Here is a 12,723-nt window from a genome sequence, read left to right as displayed (position 1 = left end):
GGAGGGTACTCGCAGACTTGTAGACAGGAGAAGGTGGATACTATACTAGTTCGACGCTGTTGAGTGATGCAGCAAGTTTAACTGTCCGTACGAGACAGTCCCTCGTGACGAAAGTCTCCCAAAGTGAGGGCTCCTCCCCGCCCAACACTCGTGGCAACCATCCAGAAGTCAGTACGCTTTGTTGCCCCCGAAATCCTTGCGGACGCGTACTTAAAAAAGATTTTTTAAAAAGGAAATCGATGTAGTTGTAGTCGAAGCTGTTGAGTAATGCTTCTTCTGGAGAAACCCCATTAGACGAATCTCCTTCAAAAATGAGGGCGCCGCCCCGACGGTGTTAGAACGCTCGAGGCCTAGGGAGTCCTCCATTTTTACGCCACTGTGGCCCCTGTCTTTCTTTGGCCGATACCTTCATTTTTCGAAGTGTCGGATCCCTTCTATTCTTTCCCTCTGATCAGTGTTATATAGAGGCTTGTTGCCTGGTAGTACTTCCTCTTAAAACAATAATCACCACCACCACCACCACCACCTTATGGGTAGGTGGGAAGATTGGAAGGGATGGACAAGGAGGAGGGAAGGAAGCTTCCGTGGCCTTAAGTAAGGTACCATCCCGGCATTTACCTGGAGGAGAAGTGGGGAACCACGGAGAAACACTTTGAGGATGGCTGAGGTGGGAATCGACCCCCCCCCCCCCCTCTACTCAGTTGACCCGCCGAGGCTGAATGGACCCCGTTCCAACCATCGTTCGACTTTTCAAAATTTTGTTGCAGAGTCGGGAATCGAACCTGGGCCTCCGGGGGTGGCAGCTAATCACACTAACCACTACACCACAGAGGCGGACTCTTCATCTTAATATAATTTTATTTGCAGCAATAGAATATTGCGATTATTATTAAGCGTGTTCTAGGTTAAGTTTGGGAGTAGATCCCTGACTTTGCCAGGGTAAAGAAGACATCTTATCTGAATTTCAGCAAGTTTGGCTGTACTTTACTGTGACTCATTGTTACAAACTGTTCCCAGAACATTAGGTTGTTGTTTGGGTTCTCAACATTGTTTGACATCTCTGGAGGTCTCGCGACGGAGACAAGAATTATGAACGCGTGTCCTCCTCCTCGTTCGCCTGACCTTACCAACAATAAACCGACCCGTCACAGACCTTCACCCCGCACAACAAGACCTCTCTCAGAATAAGTCAAGGTGGTCGCTTTTAGCCATGGCGCTGCCAACAGGGCGATTCATCAAGGAGCTTTTTAAAGCTTACCACGGACAAGAACTTGGCAAGGTCTTTGATTAAATGATAAAAGCGAAAACGTTACCAGTAGATGAAGGAAATTAATTTACTGTTATCCATGTCTACAGCAGTTAACTAATAATAATAATTAAAGCAGACCTCCAGATAACTTTGGATGAAAATGCAATTCATAACAAATATCAAGTCAGTATTAAGAGAGCTAAAAGTAAACCAGGGGACAATCAAATAGACAGACACTGTATGTTTAAATATCTTGGTGAGTGGATAGAACCAAACAACTCTGAAAAAGAAGCTTTCGCGTCGCACATTAATATAATCGAATTGGCTTATCAAATGACGCAAGACGTTTACAATAAAAAGTCCATTTCACTGAAGGTAAAACTCAAAACATATTGCACTTTGTATGCAGCGGAATGCCTATGAACAAGAAACGCCTAATAGAAAAAATGGAAATTAAAAGAAAGAAAAAGATCTTAAGAAATATTCTTGGCCTAATTGAAGACAAAGATGAATATAGACGTCGGAGAAATCATGATCTGTGTACTCAGATGCAGAAGATCTCTGATCCCATGCGAAGAAGAAGAATTGCATTTTGTGGCCACTTGCTAAGAATGAAACCCAGCCAACTTTGTCCAAGGAGGTGGAAATGGACCTACAGGAGATGGGGATCACTTTTGAAGATATACAGAAACGCAATCCATTCTCGAGGAAACTAAAAGACCACCAGACCCCTCCGCAATATCACTTCGTTTCATCTGTCTATCATTAGCAATTGCCCCAGAGGAGTGAGGCAGGCTTTGGCAGCCGGCATAATTCCTATCTTCGCCGCTAGATGGAGGCTTCATTCATTTCATTCCTGACCCGGTCAAATGACTGGAAACAGGCTGTGGATTATAATGTAAGATAGTTCAGAAGACAAAGTTCGGAAAATTTTGGGTTTTTGGAGGGTTGTGTCCCATTTGCGACCCCTGTAAAACTATCAGCAACCAGTCAGGGTTTTTCAACGTCCATGCAGCACAGGGACAGCTAATTAGGACGTACTCCAGATAACCAACCAACATTTTTGAAGTAATATTATTTTATAGTTTTCAACATACTTATTCCCGCTGTAGACATCCGTCGCTGACGTAGCTTTTGTTATTATCTGTGTGCTTGCTTACGACATGGAGTTCATTGAGACGAAGAGAATCAAGCCTTATGCTTTATATTATGGATACTGTTACAAAACTTTACGGGAAATCAAGGATGTTTGGTGACAGGGGTATGCTTTAAACAGAAGAAATCCCAGTGTAAAGGAAGAGTAGTGTGTTAAAAAGACACCGTGGTGAGAAAGAAGCGGTCTCGGTGCGCCAGTTCCTTAGGTATTTGACGGACAAGTTCAGCCTTTACTGAACAGGGGTTGCGAATTCGTTACAAAGACGCTGCAATTCTACAATTTAAAGGCGCTGTACTGAAATACTGTAGATACCATCCTTAAGGAGTACCAAAAAAGCCAATAAGTTCCTAGGAGGTAGTTCTTCGTGGGGAAATCGTAAAACTGTCTGACGGAGAGAATTTTCTCCTGACCGATGATGGTGTAAAACATAGGTTGTTGGTGTTCGGTGGAGGCAAAGGAAAGGAGATCTTGAGAACAGAAAAGAATGGACTGAACATTCAATAGCTGCAGTAGTCAGTTTAAACAAATCTATTCTGTACAAGTCGATCTTGGAAGTACAGAAGATGAAACAGACGTTGCACCAGTCGTATTTGCTCTTCTTCCTACAGAAAAAATGAAACTTATTTACGAATGCTACGATTGCTTCTACCTGATGGGTAGCCTGAGACGGTATATACTGATTTTGAAACGACGGCTATTTCCACCTTAAAGGAGATATTCCCATCATTTAAAATCCTCGAGAGAGTTTCTTTTTAAGCAATGTCTCTGGAGGAGGGTCCAGCATGTTGGTATGACAACGTCAGAGCGTGTACAAATGTCACTGCCCTTCTCAAGCCTGAAAATGTTGAAGAAGGCAGAAGGAGAAAGGAGAAGGAGTAAAGCTGGTCGAATTCCTTGACTACTTCGTGGACCAATGGCTACAAAATCCACTTGAATTATGGAACTGTTACCGGCGACGTCATAGGACGAAAAATTCAGTTGAAGGGTGGAATCATAAAGTGAACATTCGAATTAGAAGACGGCACCCCAGTGTGAACGACCTCATCAAGTTATTAAACTCTGAAGCTGAGAAGTTTAATCATAAGATCCTGAGGACGGACTTGAATTTAGAAGGAGTGAAAAGGAAAACGCTCAATAGGGAGTTGGATGGAAGAATAACAAGGATTACTGGAAAGTACGAAGAAGATTGTGATGTTGGAAAGTGTTCTAATACGATCTCTTACGTTCTGAAACTTGACAAATACCAAACGGGCAACAAGGTCTTCAGTTAAACGTGCAAGTCCATGGAGTCATGGGTTACTTGACCCCCTATCTTGAAGCTGCTGCAAGGCGACGTGACAGACTCAGCAGACAAGCAGTTGAGGTACCTATTTACGAAGAAGGCACGCAACTCTCACTGGCGCTAACAATGGATCTTTTCGCACTATCATTATTAGGGCCCGGATCCATATGCACTAAAAACTCCGTAAATATGCACTAAAACTAAACAGACGCATTATTTAATTTTAACTCAGTGTTAAATTGACAAACATGTTGAATTCCTTGCAAAATGATGCGTGTTAGTAACTTTCAACAGTTTTTCAATCTTGTGAGGAATCGATAACTTCTTTTGTCGGCCAAAATTAATTTATACGCTGTACTTGAACACTGGCACTGACTGCTCGGAATATTTTTCTGGCAAACTCTTTAGGCATTTTTCAGTTTAATGTGGTGAAACACTGCAGTACACGAAGAGTAAGTTAGATGGACGCACTGTTTAAGCAACCCTCGGGAGGCTAGAAGGAAATGGCTATTGTGAAAAGCGTCATTATCCGTCTACTTGTTTGTATTGCGACACTGAGAGCGTTTTCCTCGATCAGGGAAGGCTTCTTATGTTGCCAAGGGATGTATTCCATACAGAGTTCATTAGATTTTTCATTTCGTTCAGAAATCTTAGATAATCGATCACACATGAGAGAAAAATATCATCTGTTTACCCTCCAGGGTCGGCATTTCCCTCGGACTTAGCGAGGGATCCCACCTCTACCGCCTCAAGGGCAGTGTCCTGGAGCTTCAGACTCTTGGTCGGGGGATACAACTGGGGAGTATGACCAGTACCTCGCCCAGGCGGCCTCACCTGCTATGCTGAACAGGGGCCCTGTTGAGGGATGGGAAGATTGGAAGGGATAGACAAGGAAGAGGGAAGGAAGCGGCCGTGGCCTTAAGTTAGGTACCATCCCGGCATTTGCCTGGAGGAGAAGTGGGAAACCACGGAAAACGACTTCCAGGATGGCTGAGGTGGGAATCGAACCCACCTCTACTCAGTTGATCTCCTGAGGCTGAGTGGACCCCGTTCCAGCCCTCGTACCACGTTTCAAATTTTGTGGCAGAGCCGGGAATCGAACCCGGTGGCAGCTAATCACGCTAACCACTACACCACAGAGGCGGACCCCAACCCCGTATCAAGAAACGATACTAAGTACGCATACATAAGATAGATGAAAGTAGGCTAATTATATTTTGAGCAGCTGTTTACTTAACGTGTCGGTTTGAATACTCGAACAATTTAAGCATTAATTTAATAATGTCCCCGATTGTACAATAAAGTGTAACTTTACTGCTAAGTGGGAGATGATCTACGATTGCTTCAAAAAGGGTAGCATTGTCTAGGAAACAAACTGTAACAGAAAAAAAAAAAAATGTTTTGAAATTTAAAAGTGTAACATCCAACGGTTTTAAATCGCTGTCCTTTCGTCCTGCGTTTTAAAAAAATATTTCACCGCCTTTACGCCCACAACCATCTGGTAACCCTAAAGAAAAGGTTCATTTGAGTTCTATTTAGTCTCTGCCTGTCCCGATCAGACTCAGACGTTAAACATATAAGTAATTTAATGAGTTTCAACATCAGAATCCTAGTACCGGTACGTAGTTTCCGCCAGTTACTTGACGGCTGTCTCCCTGTACCAGTTCTTCAGTAGGGAATTCCCTCACGGCAACCTGAGTGTTTGTAAGTCACTGAAAAGAGTGATCGCAAATGGGACGACATGTTTTGAAGTGTTCAAGATTAGAGATGACACCACTTGACTGACCGGCAACTTGACCTACTTTCCAATGATGATAGTCATGTGCTCTTAAGTGGAAAACAATCGCTCGTAGCATCGGTGGTTCAGTGGTAGAATGCTCGCCTGCCACGCGGGCGGCCCGGGTTCGATTCCCGGCCGATGCATCTAATTTTTTCTACGTATCTTCAGTTTTTCGGTTGATAGTTTACGCTGTAGGTATTTGGTTGCCAAGAACTTGGTGCTATGAGCTGATCGTTTAGTCATGCGTGTGGAATCTCGTCTTCGGAGCATGGGTTGGTGCCCATGGGGGTCTCTAGCTGAGCATGGCATTCTTTCCACTTCCTGGGCGAAGTTCCGGCAGTATTACATTAGCACGCCCTTCGTGACCATTCTAAGCGTTTCGGCAAAACTTGAATTTTTATTTCCAGTTCTTGGATTGTGATTCCTTTTCAGATTCATCTTTAATTTCCTTTACCGTCTGTTCTATATAAACCATGAAAAATAAGACGGGACAAATTACTGCCTTGCTTCGCTCCTTTTCCGATTGCCGCTTCTTTTTCACGGCCCTCGATACTTACAAATGGAGGTTCAGGTTTTTTTACATATTGTAGATAATTCTTCGTTCTCGCTATCTTCAGGGTCTCAAATAGCTTGGTCCAGTCAACATTATTGAATGCCTTTCCTAGATCTACGAATTCTATGTACGTGGGCTTGTACTTAATTATGTCCTCTCAGATAAAATAATAATATTAATAATATTAGTAATAATAACCCCGTATTTGAAACATGTAATAAATGCTGTGGTCTCATTCAGTTCTATACATCTTTAAATAATTAAAAACTGAGTCTAACCATCGTCGTTTTGTTATCCCTCTACTTCTCTTACCCTCCATAACAGAGTCCATAATTTTTCTAGGTTACCTATCCTCTTCCATTCGCCTCACATGACCACACCACCGAAGCCGGTTTATGCGTACAGCTTCATCCCTCGATGAAGCCTTATTTCCTCATATGAAGTACCCTCCGGCCATTGTACGCACCTAATAATAATAATAATAATAATAATAATAATAATAATAATAATAATAATAATAATAATAATCTTAATCTGTTTACTCTCCAGGGTTGGTTTTTGCCGCGGACTCACCTCCACCGCCCCAATGGCACAGTGTCCTGGAGCTTCAGACTCTGGGTCGGGTGATACAACTGGAGAGGAGGACCAGAACCTCACATAGGTGGCCTCACTTGCTATGCTGAACAGAGTCCTTGTGGGGGGATGTAAACGTCGGAAGGTATATACAGGTAAGAGCGAAGGAAGTTAGGTACCATCCCGGCATTTGCCTGGAGGAGAAGTGAGAAAAATGGAAAACCCCTTCGAGGATGGCTGAGGTGGGAATCGAACACCCTCCTCTACTCAGTTGACCTCCCGAGGCTGAGTGGACCCCGTTCCAGCCCTCGTACCACTTTACGAATTCCGTGGCAGAGCCGGGAATCGAACCCGGACCTCCGGGGGTGGCAGCTGATCACACTAGCCACTACACCACAGAGGTGGTAAGTAATAATTACAATAATAATAGTGGCTTTACGTCCCACTATCTACTTTCACGGTTTTCGGAAACGGAATTTAGTCCCCCAGAGTTCCTTTGCGTGCCAGTAAATTTACCTACACGAGGCTGTCGTATATGAGTACTTTCAAATACCACCGGACTGAGCCAGGATCGAACCTGCCAGTTTGGGGTCAGAAGGCCAGCGCCTTAACCGTCTGAGCCACTGAGTGCGGCTACAGTAAAATAATCCTGATAAAAAATCATCTTAGCAGGTGAGGCCACCTGGGTGATGTAATGGTCCTCCTCCTCAGTTGTATCCCGACCCAGAGTCTGAAGCTCCAGGACACTGCCTTTGAGGCGGTAGAGGTGGGATCCTTCACTGAGTCCTAGGGAAAAACCGACCCTGGAGGGTAAACAGATAAAGAAGAAGAAGAAAATCATCTTCAGGGTTGTCGCCATCGGAGATCGAACCTACTATCTTCTGAATGCAATGTGTCATCCCCAGCCAACTCGCTAGTAAATAAATAAATAAATAAATAAATAAATAAATAAATAAATAAATAAATTCGCGTCCGCCTCTGTGGTGAAGTGGTTAGTGTGATTAGCTGCCACGCCCGGAGGACTGGATTCGATTCCCGGCTCTGCCACGAAATTTGAAAAGTGGTACCAGGGCTAGGACGGGATCCACTCAACCTCGGGAGGTCAACTGAGTAGATGTGGGTTCGATTCCCACCTCAGCCATCCTCGACGTGGTTTTCCGTGGTTTCCCACTTCACCTCCAGGCAAATGCCGGGATGGTACCTAACTTAAGGCCACGGGCGCTTCCTTTCCTCTTCCTTGCCTGTCTCTTCCAATCTTCCCATCTCTCCACAAGGCCCATGTTCAGCATAGTAGGTGAGGCTGCCTGGGCGAGGTACTGGTCCTCCTCCCCACTTGTATCCTCCGACCCAATGTCTCGCGCTCCAGGACACTGCCCTTGAGGCGGTAGAGGTGGGATCTCTGCTGAGTCCGACGGAAAAACCGACGCTGGAGGGTAAACAGATTAAGAAAGAAAGAAAGAAAGAAAGAAAGAAAGAAAGAAATTCGCTCGTAAATAAATACATAACTAAGCTCATGAATACAGTGACTGACATCACGCGGTGATTAAAGTGGTAGAGTTGGGAGTGCTCCATAATGCCGACCGAGTGTTGCAACGTGAAGATGCGCAGTACGCAAGAAGACTTGGCATCTGACAGCTGAGTTTGTAACGCAGTAGAGACGCGTGATTCTCATGGTAACTTAGATGATGTAATGCGAGGATTGCCAGGAAACGTGTGGGGCACTGAATAAGTAAGCTACCTCAGTCGAACAGGGTAAACTAACTATCTGACCGCAAGCAAAGAACAAAGTATTTCGTTAAACATGTCGACATTTTGTTTCCTGCTTTAACAGACCTGCGATTAACCGGAGTTTACTAGTTCTGCATCAGGGAGATCATTAATTCAGTCCCATTAATCAACAATAATTTCCTGCCAATGTCGTACAGTCTTGGTATGTCATTGCCGGTAAAGTAAACTCGGATCCTCACCCCGATGTGGTGCGGTTCCTTTCAAGAACATGCCCAGCGGAGGTGCGCTGCATGAACGTACCATTTTAGCCACATAGCAACCCTCCTGCATTTTTAAATCTGTGGGAGTACCGGGAGTCGAAGCAGGTCCATCGGAGGATGACAGGTACTAGCACTAACTCTTAGCTAACAAAGCAGACACTTTGTTGTTGATCAGTTTTCTGAATTTGTAATAATATTAGTAGAATAGGGATTTGTTGTATGAACAATCAAAGAGTGAAGTACTGGGTTTCTCGTATAAACTCACACAGAAAGGCAGAGTGTTTGTTCTCTGTGCTGCGGCAGCTGCCTCAGAGGCCGCCATGCTTTAAGCGTGTATACAACCTTACCTTATAAAAGATGCTGGAAGTGTCGTCCTTCCTGGGTTATACAGGCATTCTATCCGGTAACCACATTCTGTCTGACTTCTGCCACTACAATGTTTCTGATTTCATTCGTAATGTTTTCTTTCAGTTCCTCCAATTTGTGAGGATTTGTTCGATACACTTTTTCTTTCAGTTTACCCCACAAGTGAAAATCACACGCTGTTAGATCTAGAGAACGAGAAGGAAAGAGACCAGCACTGATCACTCTGTCTGCAAACACTTCCAGAGGTAAGAAGGGAATCTTCTGCTGTATGAGCAGGGGATTAATCTGGTTGAAACAACCCACGCGATTTTTCTTCTTCCGTCAAAATCTCATCTTGGTACCTCTCTACATTTACTGTTGTGTCGAAAAAAGTAGGCCCGACTATTAAGCTGAAACCATAACTTTTACATACGAAAATAGAGTGGTGCAATGATTCAGACTGGCGACTCATGCTTGCCAGGTCGACCATGTGCTGGCTGCTTGTCTCCTATATTGCAGTTGCCGTTTATATGAGAGACTCTGTATACACGAAATATACAGTACATTTTAACATGTATGCATATGTTTGTATGTTCCAACATAGCTCTGGAACGCTTGGAGCAATTTTAACGAAACTTGGCACACAAATGAGTTAATATCTGAAAAAAGATACTGTGTGGTTAAAACGTCCCTGCAACCCCTAGGGATGGGGGTGTGGAGGGCTGACTTATAAAAGTGAATATAAAACGACCAATATTAGTATCGAATCCATAGTTTTCGGGGTCGCTGATCTGAATAGCGACACTGCGGATCACGTTTAAGTCCAAGTTCATCCCCTTTAGGCACAGGGAGCGAGAATGGATGAGAAAAAGAAAATATCCCAAATGATCGAGATTATGGATGTATGTTCCAGCATAGCTCTCAAGCGGACAATGTGGGTGGTAAGACACCCCTAGCATCCATATGGGGAGGGTTGACATGTAAAAATAATCGAAAACGACCGAAGTTAGTGGTGAATCCACAGTTTTCGGTTTCGCTAAGATTAATTATGACAGTCCCAATGACAGCTGGATACGTGCGCATCATATCTACACCGCGACGCTTTACAGTTATCACTCGTTTTTTGTAATTCATTTGTAATCCAGACAATCTAGACTGCCATAAGCACAAAATTTAAATCGAAACAAGAAGGTCTTCAAAAAGTAGCTAACTCCCTATACAAGCAGTGGCTAAACAATAACTCAAAACCGCTTGGTTTAGTGTAAAACAGCAAGACTGGCAACACTGATTCCCAACCGTGTGTGGGGAAACACCGCAATAGCATCGAACAAACTGTGACAATAAAGTTCGGTGAATAGTCCTGTACTGTCAACATACACTGACTGACAGAGCAAATGCAACACCAAGAAGGAGTGGTCAGAACTTTATGCCAATTGCAGGGTAGACTGACGTCACTGAGGTATGCTCATGATGTGAAATGCGCCGCTGTGCTGCGCACGTAGCGAACGATAAATGGGACACGGCGTTGGCGAATGGCCCACTTCGTACCGTGATTTCTCAGCCGACAGTCATTGTAGAACGTGTTGTCGTGTGCCACAGGACACGTGTATAGCTAAGAATGCCAGGCTGCCGTCAACGGAGGCATTTCCAGCAGACAGACGACTTTACGAGGGGTATGGTGATCGGGCTGAGAAGGGCAGGTTGGTCGCTTCGTCAAATCGCATCCGATACCCATAGGGATGTGTCCACGGTGCAGCGCCTGTGGCGAAGATGGTTGGCGCAGGGACATGTGGCACGTGCGAGGTGTCCAGGCGCAGCCCGAGTGACGTCAGCATGCGAGGATCGGCGCATCCGCCGCCAAGCGGTGGCAGCCCCGCACGCCACGTCAACCGCCATTCTTCAGCATGTGCAAGACACCCTGGCTGTTCCAATATCGACCAGAACAATTTCCCGTCGATTGGTTGAAGGAGACCTGCACTCCCGGCGTCCGCTCAGAAGACTACCATTGACTCCACAGCATAGACGTGCACGCCTGGCATGGTGCCGGGCTAGAGCGACTTGGATGAGGGAAGGGCGGAACGTCGTGTTCTCCGATGAGTCACGCTTCTGTTCTGTCAGTGATAGTCACCGCAGACGAGTGTGGCGTCGGCGTGGAGAAAGGTCAAATCCGGCAGTAACTGTGGAGCGCCCTATCGCTAGACAACGCGGCATCATGGTTTGGGGCGCTATTGCGTATGATTCCACGTCACCTCTAGTGCGTATTCAAGGCACGTTAAATGCCCACCGCTACGTGCAGCATGTGCTGCGGCCGGTGGCACTCCCGTACCTTCAGGGGCTGCCCATTGCTCTGTTTCAGCAGGATAATGCCCGCCCACACACTGCTCGCGTCTCCCAACAGGCTCTACGAGGTGTACAGATGCTTCCGTGGCCAGCGTACTCTCCGGATCTCTCACCAATCGAACACGTGTGGGATCTCATTGGACGCCGTTTGCAAACTCTGCTCCAGCCTCGTACGGACGACCAACTGTGGCAAATGGTTGACAGAGAATGGAGAACCATCCCTCAGGACACCATCCGCACTCTTATTGACTCTGTACCTCGACGTGTTTCTGCGTGCATCGCCGCTCGCGGTGGTCCTACATCCTACTGAGTCGATGCCGTGCGCATTGTGTAACCTGCATATCGGTTTGAAATAAACATCAATTATTCGTCCGTGCCGTCTCTGTTTTTTCCCCAACTTTCATCCCTTTCGAACCACACCTTCTTGGTGTTGCATTTGCTCTGTCAGTCAGTGTAGATGAACAATGCACGACAGTGACCTTACTGTCCTTCGAAGAAATAGTCCCCTCCCATAACTGTGCACTGCTGAGATCGGCGATACATGTCCTGCAAACTTTGCAAGAAGCCTTCCTTTGGAATGATATTGAAAAGCCTCGTCACGTTTCGTTGGATGTCAGGAATATCGTCAAATCACTTTCCTTTCAAAGCGAGTTTGATGCGTGACTTTTCGGCTCTGGCCTTTTTCCCTCGAGGGGATCCCGGAGAACGCCATTCTATGTTTTACCGTTTCATTTCAGGGTTGTACCGGAGACACAAGGTCTCATCCTCAGTGACAATACAATTCAAGAAATTTGGTGTCGCATCCGCCGTTTCGACAAAATCCTGTGAGGCATCTAAACGTGCCTGCTTCTGATCGTCAGTCAAGTGATGCGGCACAAGACGAGAACACGTTTTCCTCTTCCCTAACTTCTGGGTAACGATTTGTCGCACGGATTCACCGTTAATCTGCAGTTCATCCGCTGTCATGCGCACAGTTAATCGCCGATCGTTCGTGAATAATGTCCTCACCTTCTCAATGTTTTCGTCACTGACGGCGGTCGCCGGTCTTCCGCTACGGGGGTTGTCAGAAAAACTTTCCCGGCCTCCTCGAAAGCGGGTGAACTACTCGTACACGCACTTCAAGGACAGTGCTTGATCTTCATAAACACGTATTAGCATCGCATGCGTTTCTTTCGGTGTCTTCCCAAGCTTAAAACAAAACTGTACATTGATCTTTTGGTTGTTCATGTTCCTGTTCGCAGTTCAGAACCAACGCACTAAACACGCACTGTGTTAAACAGGTCTTACACGGCACACACACGATGCCCAACTCAACAACGTTGGGAGCAGGTGGTCACAACCTGCTGCTACGCAGGTGCAGCGTTGTGTGTCGCCAGTGTTGTCGGATCGACCGTTCTGATCTCATTCACCAAATGTTATTGTCACAGGTTGTATTTCTCAAACAAACTCTGCACACG

The 12,723-nt window shown here is 45.6% G+C and overlaps 1 long non-coding RNA gene and 1 other non-coding gene across 2 annotated transcripts in view; one reads left to right on the top strand and one right to left on the bottom strand.

Annotated features, from left to right (window-relative positions):
* LOC136882429 (uncharacterized) overlaps nt 1–12,723 on the bottom strand; it is a 380,234-nt gene that overhangs the window by 209,665 nt on the left and 157,846 nt on the right. The gene's annotated exons all lie outside the window — the stretch shown is intronic.
* Nucleotides 5,540–5,610, top strand: TRNAG-GCC (transfer RNA glycine (anticodon GCC)). Its single transcript has one exon. It is a non-coding gene; the product is annotated as a tRNA-Gly (tRNA).

Source organism: Anabrus simplex, chromosome 10 (genome assembly GCF_040414725.1).
Source record: "Anabrus simplex isolate iqAnaSimp1 chromosome 10, ASM4041472v1, whole genome shotgun sequence".
Classification (NCBI taxonomy): Eukaryota; Metazoa; Arthropoda; class Insecta; order Orthoptera; family Tettigoniidae; genus Anabrus; species Anabrus simplex.
Note: the sequence above shows the minus strand (reverse complement) of the source record. Positions and strands in the feature narration are given on the sequence as shown.